The sequence below is a fragment of the Mustelus asterias genome, chromosome 6 (genome assembly GCF_964213995.1).
Source record: "Mustelus asterias chromosome 6, sMusAst1.hap1.1, whole genome shotgun sequence".
NCBI classification, from domain to species: Eukaryota; Metazoa; Chordata; class Chondrichthyes; order Carcharhiniformes; family Triakidae; genus Mustelus; species Mustelus asterias.
In genome coordinates, this window is record NC_135806.1 from 139,635,379 (window position 1) to 139,656,974 (window position 21,596).

General features: G+C 55.4%; 1 protein-coding gene across 1 annotated transcript in view; it reads left to right on the forward strand.

Moving 5' to 3' along the window:
• Positions 1-845: 845 nt before the first annotated feature.
• slc5a6a (solute carrier family 5 member 6a) overlaps positions 846-21,596 on the forward strand; it is an 80,923-nt gene continuing 60,172 nt past the window's right edge. The window contains exon 1 of the mRNA XM_078215202.1: positions 846-956. The gene's annotated coding sequence lies outside the window, so the exon portion shown is untranslated. The remainder of the gene's footprint in view (positions 957-21,596) is intronic.

Here is a 21,596-nt window from a genome sequence, read left to right on the forward strand (position 1 = left end):
GGGCTCAGCGCCGGCCTGGGGGGGGGGGGGGGGCTCAGCGCCGGCCTGGGGGGGGGGGAGGGGGGAGGGGCGGGGGGCTCAGCGCCGGCCTGGGGGGGGGGGGGGGCTCAGCGCCGGCCTGGGGGGGGGGGGCCCAGCGCCGGCCTGGGGGGGGGGAGGGGGCTCAGCGCCGGCCTGGGGGGGGGGGGGGGGGAAGGGGAGAGGGGGCTCAGCGCCGGCCTGGGGGGGGGGGGAGGGGGGAGGGGCGGGGGGCTCAGCGCCGGCCTGCGGGGGGGGGAGGGGGGAGGGGCGGGGGGCTCAGCGCCGGCCTGCGGGGGGGGGAGGGGGGAGGGGCGGGGGGCTCAGCGCCGGCCTGCGGGGGGGAAGGGGGGAGGGGGCTCAGCGCCGGCCCCGGCTCTGGTCACAATCTCTCCCTTTGCCCGCCAACAGCTTCAGCCCGAGCCGGATCTGACGCAATGTCCGAGCGGGGCGGATGTGAGGAATGGCGCCGGGCGGGGCGGATGCGCCGCCATGTTGGTGCGGGGCGCACCTGTCGCCATGTTGCTGAGGGGCGGGTGTGCCGCCATGTTGCTGAGGGGCGGGTGTGCCGCCATGTTGCTGAGGGGCGAGTGTGCCGCCATGTTGCTGAGGGGCGGGTGTGCCGCCATGTTGCTGAGGGGCGAGTGTGCCGCCATGTTGCTGAGGGGCGGGTGTGCCGCCATGTTGCTGAGGGGCGGGTGTGCCGCCATGTTCGTGCGGGGCGGGTGTGCCGCCATGTTGCTGAGGGGCGAGTGTGCCGCCATGTTGCTGAGGGGCGTGTGTGCCGCCATGTTGGTGCGGGGCATGCACCCCATCGTGTCGTGCCGGTTGATTGGGGGAAGCAGCAGTGTGCGCCCTGCTGCTGTGTTTGTCATTGAGGTGGAAGAGCCGCGCGGAGTGGAGCGAGGGTGAGAGTCTCGGAGCGACCGGGAAAGAGGGTAAGGGGGAGACAGGACAGAGCCGGCAGTGTGGAAACTGTGTATATGTCAGCTATATCAGCGTGTGTGAGCGATATCGGCGTGTGTGTGTGTATATCGGCGTGTGTGTGTGTATATCGGCGTGTGTGTGTGTATATCGGCGTGTGTGAGTGTATATCGGCGTGTGTGTGTGTATATCGGCGTGTGTGTGTGTATATCGGCGTGTGTGAGTGTATATCGGCGTGTGTGTGTGTATATCGGCGTGTGTGTGTGTATATCGGCGTGTGTGAGTGTATATCGGCGTGTGTGTGTGTATATCGGCGTGTGTGTGTGTATATCGGCGTGTGTGAGTGTATATCGGCGTGTGTGTGTGTATATCGGCGTGTGTGTGTGTATATCGGCGTGTGTGAGTGTATATCGGCGTGTGTGAGCGTATATCGGCGTGTGAGCGCAGTATCGGCGTGTGAGCGCAGTATCGGCGTGTGTGTGTATATCAGAGTGTGAGCGCAGTATCGGCGTGTGTGAGCGTATATCGGCGTGTGTGAGCGATATCGGCGTGTGTGAGTGTATATCGGCGTGTGTGAGTGTATATCGGCGTGTGTGAGTGTATATCGGCGTGTGTGAGTGTATATCGGCGTGTGTGAGTGTATATCGGCGTGTGTGAGTGTATATCGGCGTGTGTGAGTGTATATCGGCGTGTGTGAGCGATATCGGCGTGTGTGTGTGTATATCGGCGTGTGTGTGTGTATATCGGCGTGTGTGTGTGTATATCGGAGTGTGTGTGTGTATATCGGCGTGTGTGTGTGTATATCGGCGTGTGTGTGTGTATATCGGCGTGTGTGAGTGTATATCGGCGTGTGTGAGCGTATATCGGCGTGTGTGAGCGTATATCGGCGTGTGTGAGTGTATATCGGCGTGTGTGAGCGATATCGGCGTGTGTGTGTGTATATCGGTGTGTGTGAGCGATATCGGCGTGTGTGAGCGCGTATCGGCGTGTGTGTGTGTATATCGGCGTGTGTGAGCGTATATCTGCGTGTGTGAGCGTATATCGGCGTGTGTGAGTGTATATCGGCGTGTGTGAGCGATATCGGCGTGTGTGAGCGCGTATCGGCGCGTGTGTGTGTATATCGGCGTGTGTGAGTGTATATCGGCGTGTGTGAGCGATATCGGCGTGTGTGAGCGATATCGGCGTGTGTGAGTGTATATCGGCGTGTGTGAGCGTATATCGGCGTGTGTGAGTGTATATCGGCGTGTGTGAGTGTATATCGGCGAGTGTGTGTGTATATCGGCGTGTGTGTGTGTATATCGGCGTGTGTGTGTGTATATCGGCGTGTGTGAGTGTATATCAGCGTGTGTGAGTGTATATCGGCGTGTGTGAGTGTATATCGGCGTGTGTGAGTGTATATCGGCGTGTGTGAGTGTATATCGGCGTGTGTGTGTGTATATCAGCGTGTGTGAGCTATATCGGCGTGTGTGAGTGTATATCGGCGTGTGTGAGTGTATATCGGCGTGTGTGAGTGTATATCGGCGTGTGTGAACTATATCGGCGTGTGTGTGTGTATATCGGCGTGTGTGAGCGTATATCGGCGAGTGTGAGCTATATCGGCGTGTGTGAGTGTATATCGGCGTGTGTGAGTGTATATCGGCGTGTGTGAGTGTATATCGGCGTGTGTGTGTGTATATCGGCGTGTGTGTGTGTATATCGGCGTGTGTGTGTGTATATCGGCGTGTGTGTGTGTATATCGGCGTGTGTGAGTGTATATCGGCGTGTGTGAGTGTATATCGGCGTGTGTGAGTGTATATCGGCGTGTGTGAGTGTATATCGGCGTGTGTGAGTGTATATCGGCGTGTGTGAGTGTATATCGGCGTGTGTGAGCGATTTCGGCGTGTGTGAGCGATATCGGCGTGTGTGAGCGATATCGGCGTGTGTGAGCGATATCGGCGTGTGTGAGCGATATCGGCGTGTGTGAGCGATATCGGCGTGTGTGAGTGTATATCGGCGTGTGTGAGTGTATATCGGCGTGTGTGAGTGTATATCGGCGTGTGTGAGTGTATATCGGCGTGTGTGAGTGTATATCGGCGTGTGTGTGTGTATATCGGCGTGTGTGTGTGTATATCGGCGTGTGTGTGTGTATATCGGCGTGTGTGAGTGTATATCGGCGTGTGTGAGTGTATATCGGCGTGCGTGTGTATATCGGCGTGCGTGTGTATATCGGCGTGCGTGTGTATATCGGCGTGTGTGAGTGTATATCGGCGTGTGTGAGTGTATATCGGCGTGTGTGAGTGTATATCGGCGTGTGAGCGCAGTATCGGCGTGTGTGTGTATATCAGAGTGTGAGCGCAGTATCGGCGTGTGTGAGCGTATATCGGCGTGTGTGAGCGATATCGGCGTGTGTGAGCGATATCGGCGTGTGTGAGCGATATCGGCGTGTGTGAGTGTATATCGGCGTGTGTGAGTGTATATCGGCGTGTGTGAGTGTATATCGGCGTGTGTGAGTGTATATCGGCGTGTGTGTGTGTATATCGGCGTGTGTGAGTGTATATCGGCGTGTGTGAGTGTATATCGGCGTGTGTGAGTGTATATCGGCGTGTGTGAGTGTATATCGGCGTGTGTGAGTGTATATCGGCGTGTGTGTGTGTATATCGGCGTGTGTGAGCGATATCGGCGTGTGTGAGCGTATATCGGCGTGTGAGCGCAGTATCGGCGTGTGTGAGCGATATCGGCGTGTGTGTGTGTATATCGGCGTGTGTGTGTGTATATCGGCGTGTGTGTGTGTATATCGGCGTGTGTGTGTGTATATCGGCGTGTGTGAGCGATATCGGCGTGTGTGAGCGATATCGGCGTGTGTGAGCGATATCGGCGTGTGTGAGCGATATCGGCGTGTGTGAGCGATATCGGCGTGTGTGTGTGTATATCGGCGTGTGTGAGTGTATATCGGCGTGTGTGAGCGATATCGGCGTGTGTGAGCGATATCGGCGTGTGTGAGCGATATCGGCGTGTGTGAGCGATATCGGCGTGTGTGAGCGATATCGGCGTGTGTGAGCGTATATCGGCGTGTGTGAGCGATATCGGCGTGTGTGAGTGTATATCGGCGTGTGTGAGTATATATCGGCGTGTGTGAGCGTATATCGGCGTGTGAGCGCAGTATCGGCGTGTGTGTGTATATCAGAGTGTGAGCGCAGTATCAGCGTGTGTGAGCGATGTCGGCGTGTGTGAGCGATATCGGCGTGTGTGAGTGTATATCGGCGTGTGTGAGTGTATATCGGCGTGTGTGAGTGTATATCGGCGTGTGTGAGCGATATCGGCGTGTGTGAGTGTATATCGGCGTGTGTGAGTGTATATCGGCGTGTGTGAGTGTATATCGGCGTGTGTGTGTGTATATCGGCGTGTGTGAGTGTATATCGGCGTGTGTGAGTGTATATCGGCGTGTGTGAGTGTATATCGGCGTGTGTGAGTGTATATCGGCGTGTGTGAGCGCAGTATCGGCGTGTGTGAGCGCGTATCGGCGTGTGAGCTATATCGGCGTGTGTGAGCGATATCGGCGTGTGTGAGCGATATCGGCGTGTGTGAGCGATATCGGCGTGTGTGAGCGATATCGGCGTGTGTGTGTGTATATCGGCGTGTGTGAGTGTATATCGGCGTGTGTGTGTGTATATCGGCGTGTGTGTGTGTATATCGGCGTGTGTGTGTGTGTATATCGGCGTGTGTGAGCGATATCGGCGTGTGTGAGTGTATTTCGGCGTGTGTGAGTGTATATCGGCGTGTGTGTGTGTATATCGGCGTGTGTGTGTGTATATCGGCGTGTGTGTGTGTATATCGGCGTGTGTGAGCGATATCGGCGTGTGTGAGTGTATATCGGCGTGTGTGAGTGTATATCGGCGTGTGAGCGCAGTATCGGCGTGTGAGCGCAGTATCGGCGTGTGTGAGCGCGTATCGGCGTGTGTGTGTGTATATCGGCGTGTGTGAGTGTATATCGGCGTGTGTGAGTGTATATCGGCGTGTGAGCGCAGTATCGGCGTGTGAACGCAGTATCGGCGTGTGTGAGCGCGTATCGGCGTGTGTGAGTGTATATCGGCGTGTGTGAGCGTATATCGGCGTGTGAGCGCAGTATCGGCGTGTGAGCGCAGTATCGGCGTGTGAGCGCAGTATCGGCGTGTGAGCGCAGTATCGGGGTGTGTGAGCGCGTATCGGCATGTGTGAGTGTATATCGGCGTGTGTGAGTGTATATCGGCGTGTGAGCGCAGTATCGGCGTGTGTGAGCGTATATCGGCATGTGAGCGCAGTATCGGCGTGTGTGAGTGCGTATCGGCGTGTGTGAGTGTATATCGGCGTGTGTGAGCGTATATCGGCGTGTGAGCGCAGTATCGGCGTGTGTGTGTATATCAGAGTGTGAGCGCAGTATCGGCGTGTGTGAGCGCGTATCGGCGTGTGTGAGCGCGTATCGGCGTGTGAGCGCAGTATCGGCGTGTGTGAGCGCGTATCGGCGTGTGTGAGCGCGTATCGGCGTGTGTGAGCGCGTATCGGCGTGTGTGAGCGCGTATCGGCGTGTGTGAGCGCGTATCGGCGTGTGTGAGCGATATCGGCGTGTGTGAGCGATATCGGCGTGTGTGAGCGATATCGGCGTGTGTGAGTGTATATCGGCGTGTGTGTGTATATCGGCGTGTGTGAGCGTATATCGGCGTGTGTGAGCGTATATCGGCGTGTGTGAGCGTATATCGGCGTGTGTGAGCGTATATCGGCGTGTGTGAGCGTATATCGGCGTGTGTGAGCGTATATCGGCGTGTGTGAGTGTATATCGGCGTGTGTGAGCGTATATCGGCGTGTGTGAGTGTATATCGGCGTGTGAGCGCAGTATCGGCGTGTGAGCGCAGTATCGGCGTGTGTGAGCGCGTATCGGCGTGTGTGTATATCGGCGTGTGTGAGTGTATATCGGCGTGTGTGAGCGTATATCGGCGTGTGAGCGTATATCGGCGTGTGAGCGCAGTATCGGCGTGTGAGCGCAGTATCGGCGTGTGTGAGTGTATATCGGCGTGTGAGCGCAGTATCGGCGTGTGAGCGCAGTATCGGGGTGTGTGAGCGCGTATCGGCATGTGTGAGTGTGTATCGGCGTGTGTGAGCGATATCGGTGTGTGTGAGCGTATATCGGCGTGTGTGAGCGATATCGGCGTGTGTGAGCGATATCGGCGTGTGTGAGCGATATCGGCGTGTGTGAGCGATATCGGCGTGTGTGAGTGTATATCGGCGTGTGTGAGTGTATATCGGCGTGTGTGAGCGATATCGGCGTGTGTGTGTGTATATCGGCGTGTGTGAGTGTATATCGGCGTGTGTGAGTGTATATCGGCGTGTGTGAGTGTATATCGGCGTGTGAGCGCAGTATCGGCGTGTGAGCGCAGTATCGGCGTGTGTGAGCGCGTATCGGCGTGTGTGTGTGTATATCGGCGTGTGTGAGCGCGTATCGGCGTGTGTGAGCGCGTATCGGCGTGTGTGAGCGATATCGGCGTGTGTGAGCGCGTATCGGCGTGTGTGAGTGTATATCGGCGTGTGTGAGCGCGTATCGGCGTGTGTGAGCGCGTATCGGCGTGTGTGAGCGCGTATCGGCGTGTGTGAGCGATATCGGCGTGTGTGAGCGATATCGGCGTGTGTGAGTGTATATCGGCGTGTGTGAGTGTATATCGGCGTGTGTGAGCGTATATCGGCGTGTGTGAGCGATATCGGCGTGTGTGAGTGTATATCGGCGTGTGTGAGTGTATATCGGCGTGTGTGTGTGTATATCGGCGCGTGTGAGCGATATCGGCATGTGTGAGCGACATCGGCGTGTGTGAGCGATATCGGCATGTGTGAGTGTATATCGGCGTGTGTGAGCGATATCGGCGTATGTGAGCGATATCGGCGTGTGTGAGCGTATATCGGCGTGTGTGAGCGATATCGGCGTGTGTGAGCATATATCGGCGTGTGTGAGCGATATCGGCGTGTGTGAGCGATATCGGCGTGTGTGAGCGATATCGGCGTGTGTGTGTGTATATCGGCGTGTGTGAGCGATATCGGCGTGTGTGTGTGTATATCGGCGTGTGTGAGCGATATCGGCGTGTGTGAGTGTATATCGGCGTGTGTGTATATCGGCGTGTGTGAGCGTATATCGGCGTGTGTGAGCGTATATCGGCGTGTGTGAGCGTATATCGGCGTGTGTGAGCGTATATCGGCGTGTGTGAGTGTATATCGGCGTGTGTGAGCGTATATCGGCGTGTGTGTGTATATCGGCGTGTGAGCGCAGTATCGGCGTGTGAGCGCAGTATCGGCGTGTGTGAGCGCGTATCGGCGTGTGAGCGCAGTATCGGCGTGTGAGCGCAGTATCGGCGTGTGTGAGCGCGTATCGGCGTGTGTGAGCGCGTATCGGCGTGTGAGCGCAGTATCGGCGTGTGTGAGCGCGTATCGGTGTGTGTGAGCGCGTATCGGCGTGTGTGAGCGCGTATCGGCGTGTGTGAGCGATATCGGCGTGTGTGAGCGATATCGGCGTGTGTGAGCGATATCGGCGTGTGTGAGTGTATATCGGCGTGTGTGAGTGTATATCGGCGTGTGTGAGCGTATATCGGCGTGTGTGAGCGATATCGGCGTGTGTGAGCGATATCGGCGTGTGTGAGTGTATATCGGCGTGTGTGAGTGTATATCGGCGTGTGTGTGTGTATATCGGCGTGTGTGAGCGATATCGGCATGTGTGAGCGATATCGGCGTGTGTGAGCGATATCGGCATGTGTGAGTGTATATCGGCATGTGTGAGCGATATCGGCGTGTGTGAGCGATATCGGCGTGTGTGAGCGTATATTGGCGTGTGTGAGCGTATATCGGCGTGTGTGAGCGATATCGGCGTGTGTGAGCGATATCGGCGTGTGTGAGCGATATCGGCGTGTGTGTGTGTATATCGGCGTGTGTGAACGATATCGGCGTGTGTGTGTGTATATCGGCGTGTGTGAGCGATATCGGCGTGTGTGAGTGTATATCGGCGTGTGTGTGAAAATCGGCGTGTGTGAGCGTATATCGGCGTGTGTGAGCGTATATCGGCGTGTGTGAGCGTATATCGGCGTGTGTGAGTGTATATCGGCGTGTGTGAGCGTATATCGGCGTGTGTGAGTGTATATCGGCGTGTGAGCGCAGTATCGGCGTGTGAGCGCAGTATCGGCGTGTGTGAGCGCGTATCGGCGTGTGTGTGTGTATATCGGCGTGTGTGAGTGTATATCGGCGTGTGTGAGCGTATATCGGCGTGTGAGCGTATATCGGCGTGTGAGCGCAGTATCGGCGTGTGAGCGCAGTATCGGCGTGTGTGAGTGTATATCGGCGTGTGAGCGCAGTATCGGCGTGTGAGCGCAGTATCGGGGTGTGTGAGCGCGTATCGGCGTGTGTGAGCGATATCGGCGTGTGTGAGCGATATCGGCGTGTGTGAGCGATATCGGCGTGTGTGAGCGATATCGGCGTGTGTGAGTGTATATCGGCGTGTGTGAGTGTATATCGGCGTGTGTGAGCGATATCGGCGTGTGTGTGTGTATATCGGCGTGTGTGAGTGTATATCGGCGTGTGTGAGTGTATATCGGCGTGTGTGAGTGTATATCGGCGTGTGAGCGCAGTATCGGCGTGTGAGCGCAGTATCGGCGTGTGTGAGCGCGTATCGGCGTGTGTGTGTGTATATCGGCGTGTGTGTGTGTATATCGGCGTGTGTGAGCGATATCGGCGTGTGTGAGCGATATCGGCGTGTGTGAGTGTATATCGGCGTGTGTGTGTGTATATCGGCGTGTGTGAGTGTATATCGGCGTGTGTGAGTGTATATCGGCGTGTGTGAGTGTATATCGGCGTGTGTGTGTGTATATCGGCGTGTGTGAGCGATATCGGCGTGTGTGAGCGATATCGGCGTGTGTGAGTGTATATCGGCGTGTGTGAGTGATATCGGCGTGTGTGAGCGATATCGGCGTGTGTGAGTGTATATCGGCGTGTGTGTGTGTATATCGGCGTGTGTGAGCGATATCGGCGTGTGTGAGTGTATATCGGCGTGTGTGAGTGTATATCGGCGTGTGTGAGTGTATATCGGCGTGTGTCAGCGATATCGGCGTGTGTGAGTGTATATCGGCGTGTGTGAGTGTATATCGGCGTGTGTGAGCGATATCGGCGTGTGTGAATGTATATCGGCGTGTGTGTGTGTATATCGGCGTGTGTGAGCGATATCGGCGTGTGTGTGTGTATATCGGCGTGTGTGAGCGATATCGGCGTGTGTGAGCGTATATCGGCGTGTGTGAGCGTATATCGGCGTGTGTGAGTGTATATCGGCGTGTGTGAGTGTATATCGGCGTGTGTGAGTGTATATCGGCGTGTGTGAGTGTATATCGGCGTGTGTGAGTGTATATCGGCGTGTGTGAGTGTATATCGGCGTGTGTGAGTGTATATCGGCGTGTGAGTGCAGTATCGGCGTGTGAGCGCAGTATCGGCGTGTGTGAGCGCGTATCGGCGTGTGTGTGTGTATATCGGCGTGTGTGAGTGTATATCGGCGTGTGTGAGCGTATATCGGCGTGTGAGCGCAGTATCGGCGTGTGAGCGGAGTATCGGCGTGTGTGAGTGTATATCGGCGTGTGAGCGCAGTATCGGCGTGTGAGCGCAGTATCGGGGTGTGTGAGCGCGTATCGGCGTGTGTGAGCGCGTATCGGCATGTGTGAGTGTATATCGGCGTGTGTGAGCGTATATCGGCGTGTGTGAGCGCAGTATCGGCGTGTGTGCGTGTATATCGGCGTGTGAGCGCAGTATCGGCGTGTGTGAGTGCGTATCGGCGTGTGTGAGTGCGTATCGGCGTGTGTGAGTGCATATCGGCGTGTGTGAGCGTATATCGGCGTGTGAGCGCAGTATCGGCGTGTGAGCGCAGTATCGGCGTGTGTGTGTATATCAGAGTGTGAGCGCGGTATCGGCGTGTGTGAGCGATATCGGCGTGTGTGAGCGATATCGGCGTGTGTGAGCGATATCGGCGTGTGTGAGCGATATCGGCGTGTGTGAGTGTATATCGGCGTGTGTGAGTGTATATCGGCGTGTGTGAGTGTATATCGGCGTGTGTGTGTGTATATCGGCGTGTGTGAGTGTATATCGGCGTGTGTGTGTGTATATCGGCGTGTGTGAGTGTATATCGGCGTGTGTGAGCGATATCGGCGTGTGTGAGTGTATATCGGCGTGTGTGAGTGTATATCGGCGTCTGTGAGTGTATATCGGCGTGTGTGAGCGATATCGGCGTGTGTGAGTGTATATCGGCGTGTGTGAGCGATATCGGCGTGTGTGAGTGTATATCGGCGTGTGTGTGTGTATATCGGCGTGTGTGTGTGTATATCGGCGTGTGTGAGTGTATATCGGCGTGTGTGAGTGTATATCGGCGTGTGTGAGTGTATATCGGCGTGTGTGAGCGATATCGGCGTGTGTGAGTGTATATCGGCGTGTGTGAGTGTATATCGGCGTGTGTGAGCGATATCGGCGTGTGTGAGTGTATATCGGCGTGTGTGAGTGTATATCGGCGTGTGTGAGCGTATATCGGCGTGTGTGAGCGATATCGGCGTGTGTGAGTGTATATCGGCGTGTGTGAGTGTATATCGGCGTGTGTGAGCGATATCGGCGTGTGTGAGTGTATATCGGCGTGTGTGTGTGTATATCGGCGTGTGTGAGTGTATATCGGCGTGTGTGTGTGTATATCGGCGTGTGTGAGTGTATATCGGCGTGTGTGAGCGATATCGGCGTGTGTGAGTGTATATCGGCGTGTGTGAGTGTATATCGGCGTGTGTGAGTGTATATCGGCGTGTGTGAGTGTATATCGGCGTGTGTGTGTATATCGGCGTGTGTGAGTGTATATCGGCGTGTGTGTGTGTATATCGGCGTGTGTGAGCGATATCGGCGTGTGTGAGTGTATATCGGCGTGTGTGTGTGTATATCGGCGTGTGTGAGCGATATTGGCGTGTGTGAGCGATATCGGCGTGTGTGAGCGCGTATCGGCGTGTGTGAGCGCGTATCGGCGTGTGTGAGCACGTATCGGCGTGTGTGAGATATATCGGCGTGTGTGAGTGTATATCGGCGTGTGTGAGCGACATCGGCGTGTGTGAGCGATATCGGCGTGTGTGAGCGCGTATCGGCGTGTGTGAGCGATATCGGCGTGTGTGAGCGATATCGGCGTGTGTGAGCGATATCGGCGTGTGTGAGCGATATCGGCGTGTGTGAGCGATATCGGCGTGTGTGAGCGATATCGGCGTGTGTGAGTGTATATCGGCGTGTGAGCGCAGTATCGGCGTGTGAGCGCAGTATCGGCGTGTGTGTGGAAATCAGAGTGTGAGCGCAGTATCGGCGTGTGTGAGCGTATATCGGCGTGTGTGAGCGATATCGGCGTGTGTGAGCGATATCGGCGTGTGTGAGCGATATCGGCGTGTGTGAGTGTATATCGGCGTGTGTGAGCGATATCGGCGTGTGTGAGCGATATCGGCGTGTGTGAGCGATATCGGCGTGTGTGAGTGTATATCGGCGTGTGTGAGTGTATATCGGCGTGTGTGAGTGTATATCGGCGTGTGTGAGTGTATATCGGCGTGTGTGTGTATATCGGCGTGTGTGAGTGTATATCGGCGTGTGTGAGCGCAGTATCGGCGTGTGTGTGTGTATATCGGCGTGTGTGTGTGTATATCGGCGTGTGTGAGTGTATATCGGCGTGTGTGAGTGTATATCGGCGTGTGTGAGCTATATCGGCGTGTGTGAGTGTATATCGGCGTGTGTGAGTGTATATCGGCGTGTGTGAGCGTATATCGGCGTGTGTGAGTGTATATCGGCGTGTGTGAGTGTATATCGGCGTGTGTGAGTGTATATCGGCGTGTGTGAGTGTATATCGGCGTGTGTGAGCTATATCGGCGTGTGTGAGCGCAGTATCGGCGTGTGTGAGCGCGTATCGGCGTGTGTGAGCGCGTATCGGCGTGTGTGAGCGCGTATCGGCGTGTGTGAGCGCGTATCGGCGTGTGTGAGCGCGTATCGGCGTGTGTGAGCGCGTATCGGCGTGTGTGAGCTATATCGGCGTGTGTGAGCGCGTATCGGCGTGTGTGAGTGTATATCGGCGTGTGTGAGCGCGTATCGGCGTGTGTGAGCGCGTATCGGCGTGTGTGAGCGCGTATCGGCGTGTGTGAGCGCGTATCGGCGTGTGTGAGCGATATCGGCGTGTGTGAGCGATATCGGCGTGTGTGAGCGATATCGGCGTGTGTGGGTGTATATCGGCGTGTGTGAGCGATATCGGCGTGTGTGAGCGTATATCGGCGTGTGTGAGCGATATCGGCGTGTGTGAGTGTATATCGGCGTGTGTGAGCGATATCGGCGTGTGTGAGCGTATATCGGCGTGTGTGAGCGTATATCGGCGTGTGTGTGTGTATATCGGCGTGTGTGAGTGTATATCGGCGTGTGTGAGTGTATATCGGCGTGTGTGAGCGATATCGGCGTGTGTGAGTGTATATCGGCGTGTGTGAGTGTATATCGGCGTGTGTGAGCGTATATCGGCGTGTGTGAGCGTATATCGGCGTGTGAGCGATATCGGCGTGTGTGAGTGTATATCGGCGTGTGTGAGCGATATCGGCGTGTGTGAGTGTATATCGGCGTGTGTGAGTGTATATCGGCGTGTGTGAGTGTATATCGGCGTGTGTGAGTGTATATCGGCGTGTGTGAGTGTATATCGGCGTGTGTGAGTGTATATCGGCGTGTGTGTGTATATCGGCGTGTGTGAGTGTATATCGGCGTGCGTGAGCGCAGTATCGGCGTGTGTGTGTGTATATCGGCGTGTGTGAGTGTATATCGGCGTGTGTGAGTGTATATCGGCGTGTGTGAGTGTATATCGGCGTGTGTGAGCTATATCGGCGTGTGTGAGTGTATATCGGCGTGTGTGAGTGTATATCGGCGTGTGTGAGCGTATATCGGCGTGTGTGAGTGTATATCGGCGTGTGTGAGTGTATATCGGCGTGTGTGAGTGTATATCGGCGTGTGTGAGTGTATATCGGCGTGTGTGAGTGTATATCGGCGTGTGTGAGCTATATCGGCGTGTGTGAGCGCAGTATCGGCGTGTGTGAGCGCGTATCGGCGTGTGTGAGCGCGTATCGGCGTGTGTGAGCGCGTATCGGCGTGTGTGAGCGCGTATCGGCGTGTGTGAGCGCGTATCGGCGTGTGTGAGCGCGTATCGGCGTGTGTGAGCTATATCGGCGTGTGTGAGCGCGTATCGGCGTGTGTGAGCGCATATCGGCGTGTGTGAGCGCGTATCGGCGTGTGTGAGCGCATATCGGCGTGTGTGAGCGCGTATCGGCGTGTGTGAGCGCGTATCGGCGTGTGTGAGCGATATCGGCGTGTGTGAGCGATATCGGCGTGTGTGAGCGATATCGGCGTGTGTGAGTGTATATCGGCGTGTGTGAGCGATATCGGCGTGTGTGAGCGTATATCGGCGTGTGTGAGCGATATCGGCGTGTGTGTGTATATTGGCGTGTGTGAGCGATATTGGCGTGTGTGAGCGTATATCGGCGTGTGTGAGTGTATATCGGCGTGTGTGTGTGTATATCGGCGTGTGTGAGTGTATATTGGCGTGTGTGAGTGTATATCGGCGTGTGTGAGCGATATCGGCGTGTGTGAGTGTATATCGGCGTGTGTGAGCTATATCGGCGTGTGTGAGCGCGTATCGGCGTGTGTGAGCGATATCGGCGTGTGTGAGCGATATCGGCGTGTGTGAGTGTATATCGGCGTGTGTGAGTGTATATCGGCGTGTGTGAGTGTATATCGGCGTGTGTGTGTGTATATCGGCGTGTGTGAGTGTATATCGGCGTGTGTGTGTGTATATCGGCGTGTGTGAGTGTATATCGGCGTGTGTGAGCGATATCGGCGTGTGTGAGTGTATATCGGCGTGTGTGAGTGTATATCGGCGTCTGTGAGTGTATATCGGCGTGTGTGAGCGATATCGGCGTGTGTGAGTGTATATCGGCGTGTGTGAGCGATATCGGCGTGTGTGAGTGTATATCGGCGTGTGTGTGTGTATATCGGCGTGTGTGTGTGTATATCGGCGTGTGTGAGTGTATATCGGCGTGTGTGAGTGTATATCGGCGTGTGTGAGTGTATATCGGCGTGTGTGAGCGATATCGGCGTGTGTGAGTGTATATCGGCGTGTGTGAGTGTATATCGGCGTGTGTGAGCGATATCGGCGTGTGTGAGTGTATATCGGCGTGTGTGAGTGTATATCGGCGTGTGTGAGCGTATATCGGCGTGTGTGAGCGATATCGGCGTGTGTGAGTGTATATCGGCGTGTGTGAGTGTATATCGGCGTGTGTGAGCGATATCGGCGTGTGTGAGTGTATATCGGCGTGTGTGTGTGTATATCGGCGTGTGTGAGTGTATATCGGCGTGTGTGTGTGTATATCGGCGTGTGTGAGTGTATATCGGCGTGTGTGAGCGATATCGGCGTGTGTGAGTGTATATCGGCGTGTGTGAGTGTATATCGGCGTGTGTGAGTGTATATCGGCGTGTGTGAGTGTATATCGGCGTGTGTGTGTATATCGGCGTGTGTGAGTGTATATCGGCGTGTGTGTGTGTATATCGGCGTGTGTGAGCGATATCGGCGTGTGTGAGTGTATATCGGCGTGTGTGTGTGTATATCGGCGTGTGTGAGCGATATTGGCGTGTGTGAGCGATATCGGCGTGTGTGAGCGCGTATCGGCGTGTGTGAGCGCGTATCGGCGTGTGTGAGCACGTATCGGCGTGTGTGAGATATATCGGCGTGTGTGAGTGTATATCGGCGTGTGTGAGCGACATCGGCGTGTGTGAGCGATATCGGCGTGTGTGAGCGCGTATCGGCGTGTGTGAGCGATATCGGCGTGTGTGAGCGATATCGGCGTGTGTGAGCGATATCGGCGTGTGTGAGCGATATCGGCGTGTGTGAGCGATATCGGCGTGTGTGAGCGATATCGGCGTGTGTGAGTGTATATCGGCGTGTGAGCGCAGTATCGGCGTGTGAGCGCAGTATCGGCGTGTGTGTGGAAATCAGAGTGTGAGCGCAGTATCGGCGTGTGTGAGCGTATATCGGCGTGTGTGAGCGATATCGGCGTGTGTGAGCGATATCGGCGTGTGTGAGCGATATCGGCGTGTGTGAGTGTATATCGGCGTGTGTGAGCGATATCGGCGTGTGTGAGCGATATCGGCGTGTGTGAGCGATATCGGCGTGTGTGAGTGTATATCGGCGTGTGTGAGTGTATATCGGCGTGTGTGAGTGTATATCGGCGTGTGTGAGTGTATATCGGCGTGTGTGTGTATATCGGCGTGTGTGAGTGTATATCGGCGTGTGTGAGCGCAGTATCGGCGTGTGTGTGTGTATATCGGCGTGTGTGTGTGTATATCGGCGTGTGTGAGTGTATATCGGCGTGTGTGAGTGTATATCGGCGTGTGTGAGCTATATCGGCGTGTGTGAGTGTATATCGGCGTGTGTGAGTGTATATCGGCGTGTGTGAGCGTATATCGGCGTGTGTGAGTGTATATCGGCGTGTGTGAGTGTATATCGGCGTGTGTGAGTGTATATCGGCGTGTGTGAGTGTATATCGGCGTGTGTGAGCTATATCGGCGTGTGTGAGCGCAGTATCGGCGTGTGTGAGCGCGTATCGGCGTGTGTGAGCGCGTATCGGCGTGTGTGAGCGCGTATCGGCGTGTGTGAGCGCGTATCGGCGTGTGTGAGCGCGTATCGGCGTGTGTGAGCGCGTATCGGCGTGTGTGAGCTATATCGGCGTGTGTGAGCGCGTATCGGCGTGTGTGAGTGTATATCGGCGTGTGTGAGCGCGTATCGGCGTGTGTGAGCGCGTATCGGCGTGTGTGAGCGCGTATCGGCGTGTGTGAGCGCGTATCGGCGTGTGTGAGCGATATCGGCGTGTGTGAGCGATATCGGCGTGTGTGAGCGATATCGGCGTGTGTGGGTGTATATCGGCGTGTGTGAGCGATATCGGCGTGTGTGAGCGTATATCGGCGTGTGTGAGCGATATCGGCGTGTGTGAGTGTATATCGGCGTGTGTGAGCGATATCGGCGTGTGTGAGCGTATATCGGCGTGTGTGAGCGTATATCGGCGTGTGTGTGTGTATATCGGCGTGTGTGAGTGTATATCGGCGTGTGTGAGTGTATATCGGCGTGTGTGAGCGATATCGGCGTGTGTGAGTGTATATCGGCGTGTGTGAGTGTATATCGGCGTGTGTGAGCGTATATCGGCGTGTGTGAGCGTATATCGGCGTGTGAGCGATATCGGCGTGTGTGAGTGTATATCGGCGTGTGTGAGCGATATCGGCGTGTGTGAGTGTATATCGGCGTGTGTGAGTGTATATCGGCGTGTGTGAGTGTATATCGGCGTGTGTGAGTGTATATCGGCGTGTGTGAGTGTATATCGGCGTGTGTGAGTGTATATCGGCGTGTGTGTGTATATCGGCGTGTGTGAGTGTATATCGGCGTGCGTGAGCGCAGTATCGGCGTGTGTGTGTGTATATCGGCGTGTGTGAGTGTATATCGGCGTGTGTGAGTGTATATCGGCGTGTGTGAGTGTATATCGGCGTGTGTGAGCTATATCGGCGTGTGTGAGTGTATATCGGCGTGTGTGAGTGTATATCGGCGTGTGTGAGCGTATATCGGCGTGTGTGAGTGTATATCGGCGTGTGTGAGTGTATATCGGCGTGTGTGAGTGTATATCGGCGTGTGTGAGTGTATATCGGCGTGTGTGAGTGTATATCGGCGTGTGTGAGCTATATCGGCGTGTGTGAGCGCAGTATCGGCGTGTGTGAGCGCGTATCGGCGTGTGTGAGCGCGTATCGGCGTGTGTGAGCGCGTATCGGCGTGTGTGAGCGCGTATCGGCGTGTGTGAGCGCGTATCGGCGTGTGTGAGCGCGTATCGGCGTGTGTGAGCTATATCGGCGTGTGTGAGCGCGTATCGGCGTGTGTGAGCGCATATCGGCGTGTGTGAGCGCGTATCGGCGTGTGTGAGCGCATATCGGCGTGTGTGAGCGCGTATCGGCGTGTGTGAGCGCGTATCGGCGTGTGTGAGCGATATCGGCGTGTGTGAGCGATATCGGCGTGTGTGAGCGATATCGGCGTGTGTGAGTGTATATCGGCGTGTGTGAGCGATATCGGCGTGTGTGAGCGTATATCGGCGTGTGTGAGCGATATCGGCGTGTGTGTGTATATCGGCGTGTGTGAGCGATATTGGCGTGTGTGAGCGTATATCGGCGTGTGTGAGTGTATATCGGCGTGTGTGTGTGTATATCGGCGTGTGTGAGTGTATATTGGCGTGTGTGAGTGTATATCGGCGTGTGTGAGCGATATCGGCGTGTGTGAGTGTATATCGGCGTGTGTGAGTGTATATCGGCGTGTGTGAGTGTATATCGGCGTGTGTGAGCGTATATCGGCGTGTGTGAGCGATATCGGCGTGTGTGAGTGTATATCGGCGTGTGTGAGCGATATCAGCGTGTGTGAGTGTATATCGGCGTGTGTGAGTGTATATCGGCGTGTGTGAGTGTATATCGGCGTGTGTGAGTGTATATCGGCATGTGTGAGTGTATATCGGCGTGTGTGAGCGATATCGGCGTGTGTGAGTGTATATCGGCGTGTGTGAGCGATATCGGCGTGTGAGCGCAGTATCGGCGTGTGTGTGTGTATATCGGCGTGTGTGTGTGTATATCGGCGTGTGTGAGTGTATATCGGCGTGTGTGTGTGTATATCGGCGTGTGTGAGTGTCTATCGGCGTGTGTGAGTGTATATCGGCGTGTGTGTGTGTATATCGGCGTGTGTGAGTGTATATCGGCGTGTGTGAGTGTATATCGGCGTGTGTGAGTGTATATCGGCGTGTGTGAGTGTATATCGGCGTGTGTGTGTGTATATCGGCGTGTGTGAGTGTATATCGGCGTGTGTGTGTGTATATCGGCGTGTGTGAGTGTATATCGGCGTGTGTGAGTGTATATCGGCGTGTGTGTGTGTATATCGGTGTGTGTGAGTGTATATCGGCGTGTGTGAGTGTATATCGGCGTGTGTGAGTGATATCGGCGTGTGTGAGTGTATATCGGCGTGTGTGAGTGTATATCGGCGTGTGTGAGTGTATATCGGCGTGTGTGAGCGATATCGGCGTGTGTGAGTGTATATCGGCGTGTGTGAGCGATATCGGCGTGTGTGAGTGTATATCGGCGTGTGTGAGTGTATATCGGCGTGTGTGTGTGTATATCGGCGTGTGTGAGTGTATATCGGCGTGTGTGAGTGTATATCGGCGTGTGTGAGCGTATATCGGCGTGTGTGAGCGATATCGGCGTGTGTGAGTGTATATCGGCGTGTGTGAGTGTATATCGGCGTGTGTGAGTGTATATCGGCGTGTGTGTGTGTATATCGGCGTGTGTGTGTGTATATCGGCGTGTGTGAGTGTATATCGGCGTGTGTGAGTGTATATCGGCGTGTGTGAGTGTATATCGGCGTGTGTGAGTGTATATCGGCGTGTGTGAGCGATATCGGCGTGTGTGAGTGTATATCGGCGTGTGTGAGTGTCTATCGGCGTGTGTGAGCGTATATCGGCGTGTGTGAGCGATATCGGCGTGTGTGAGTGTATATCGGCGTGTGTGAGTGTATATCGGCGTGTGTGAGTGTATATCGGCGTGTGTGAGCGATATCGGCGTGTGTGAGTGTATATCGGCGTGTGTGAGTGTATATCGGCGTGTGTGAGCGTATATCGGCGTGTGTGAGCGATATCGGCGTGGGTGTGTGTATATCGGCGTGTGTGAGTGTATATCGGCGTGTGTGAGTGTATATCGGCGTGTGTGAGCGATATCGGCGTGTGAGCGCAGTATCGGCGTGTGTGTGTGTATATCGGCGTGTGTGTGTGTATATCGGCGTGTGTGAGTGTATATCGGCGTGTGTGTGTGTATATCGGCGTGTGTGAGTGTCTATCGGCGTGTGTGAGTGTATATCGGCGTGTGTGTGTGTATATCGGCGTGTGTGAGTGTATATCGGCGTGTGTGAGTGTATATCGGCGTGTGTGTGTGTATATCGGCGTGTGTGAGTGTATATCGGCGTGTGTGAGTGTATATCGGCGTGTGTGAGTGTATATCGGCGTGTGTGAGTGTATATCGGCGTGTGTGTGTGTATATCGGCGCGTGTGAGCGATATCGGCATGTGTGAGCGACATCGGCGTGTGTGAGCGATATCGGCATGTGTGAGTGTATATCGGCGTGTGTGAGCGATATCGGCGTATGTGAGCGATATCGGCGTGTGTGAGCGTATATCGGCGTGTGTGAGCGATATCGGCGTGTGTGAGCATATATCGGCGTGTGTGAGCGATATCGGCGTGTGTGAGCGATATCGGCGTGTGTGAGCGATATCGGCGTGTGTGTGTGTATATCGGCGTGTGTGAGCGATATCGGCGTGTGTGTGTGTATATCGGCGTGTGTGAGCGATATCGGCGTGTGTGAGTGTATATCGGCGTGTGTGTATATCGGCGTGTGTGAGCGTATATCGGCGTGTGTGAGCGTATATCGGCGTGTGTGAGCGTATATCGGCGTGTGTGAGCGTATATCGGCGTGTGTGAGTGTATATCGGCGTGTGTGAGCGTATATCGGCGTGTGTGTGTATATCGGCGTGTGAGCGCAGTATCGGCGTGTGAGCGCAGTATCGGCGTGTGTGAGCGCGTATCGGCGTGTGAGCGCAGTATCGGCGTGTGAGCGCAGTATCGGCGTGTGTGAGCGCGTATCGGCGTGTGTGAGCGCGTATCGGCGTGTGAGCGCAGTATCGGCGTGTGTGAGCGCGTATCGGTGTGTGTGAGCGCGTATCGGCGTGTGTGAGCGCGTATCGGCGTGTGTGAGCGATATCGGCGTGTGTGAGCGATATCGGCGTGTGTGAGCGATATCGGCGTGTGTGAGTGTATATCGGCGTGTGTGAGTGTATATCGGCGTGTGTGAGCGTATATCGGCGTGTGTGAGCGATATCGGCGTGTGTGAGCGATATCGGCGTGTGTGAGTGTATATCGGCGTGTGTGAGTGTATATCGGCGTGTGTGTGTGTATATCGGCGTGTGTGAGCGATATCGGCATGTGTGAGCGATATCGGCGTGTGTGAGCGATATCGGCATGTGTGAGTGTATATCGGCATGTGTGAGCGATATCGGCGTGTGTGAGCGATATCGGCGTGTGTGAGCGTATATTGGCGTGTGTGAGCGTATATCGGCGTGTGTGAGCGATATCGGCGTGTGTGAGCGATATCGGCGTGTGTGAGCGATATCGGCGTGTGTGTGTATATCGGCGTGTGTGAACGATATCGGCGTGTGTGTGTGTATATCGGCGTGTGTGAGCGATATCGGCGTGTGTGAGTGTATATCGGCGTGTGTGTGAAAATCGGCGTGTGTGAGCGTATATCGGCGTGTGTGAGCGTATATCGGCGTGTGTGAGCGTATATCGGCGTGTGTGAGTGTATATCGGCGTGTGTGAGCGTATATCGGCGTGTGTGAGTGTATATCGGCGTGTGAGCGCAGTATCGGCGTGTGAGCGCAGTATCGGCGTGTGTGAGCGCGTATCGGCGTGTGTGTGTGTATATCGGCGTGTGTGAGTGTATATCGGCGTGTGTGAGCGTATATCGGCGTGTGAGCGTATATCGGCGTGTGAGCGCAGTATCGGCGTGTGAGCGCAGTATCGGCGTGTGTGAGTGTATATCGGCGTGTGAGCGCAGTATCGGCGTGTGAGCGCAGTATCGGGGTGTGTGAGCGCGTATCGGCATGTGTGAGTGTATATCGGCGTGTGTGAGCGATATCGGTGTGTGTGAGCGTATATCGGCGTGTGTGAGCGATATCGGCGTGTGTGAGCGATATCGGCGTGTGTGAGCGATATCGGCGTGTGTGAGCGATATCGGCGTGTGTGAGTGTATATCGGCGTGTGTGAGTGTATATCGGCGTGTGTGAGCGATATCGGCGTGTGTGTGTGTATATCGGCGTGTGTGAGTGTATATCGGCGTGTGTGAGTGTATATCGGCGTGTGTGAGTGTATATCGGCGTGTGAGCGCAGTATCGGCGTGTGAGCGCAGTATCGGCGTGTGTGAGCGCGTATCGGCGTGTGTGTGTGTATATCGGCGTGTGTGTGTGTATATCGGCGTGTGTGAGCGATATCGGCGTGTGTGAGCGATATCGGCGTGTGTGAGTGTATATCGGCGTGTGTGTGTGTATATCGGCGTGTGTGAGTGTATATCGGCGTGTGTGAGTGTATATCGGCGTGTGTGAGTGTATATCGGCGTGTGTGTGTGTATATCGGCGTGTGTGAGCGATATCGGCGTGTGTGAGCGATATCGGCGTGTGTGAGTGTATATCGGCGTGTGTGAGTGATATCGGCGTGTGTGAGCGATATCGGCGTGTGTGAGTGTATATCGGCGTGTGTGTGTGTATATCGGCGTGTGTGAGCGATATCGGCGTGTGTGAGTGTATATCGGCGTGTGTGAGTGTATATCGGCGTGTGTGAGTGTATATCGGCGTGTGTCAGCGATATCGGCGTGTGTGAGTGTATATCGGCGTGTGTGAGTGTATATCGGCGTGTGTGAGCGATATCGGCGTGTGTGAATGTATATCGGCGTGTGTGTGTGTATATCGGCGTGTGTGAGCGATATCGGCGTGTGTG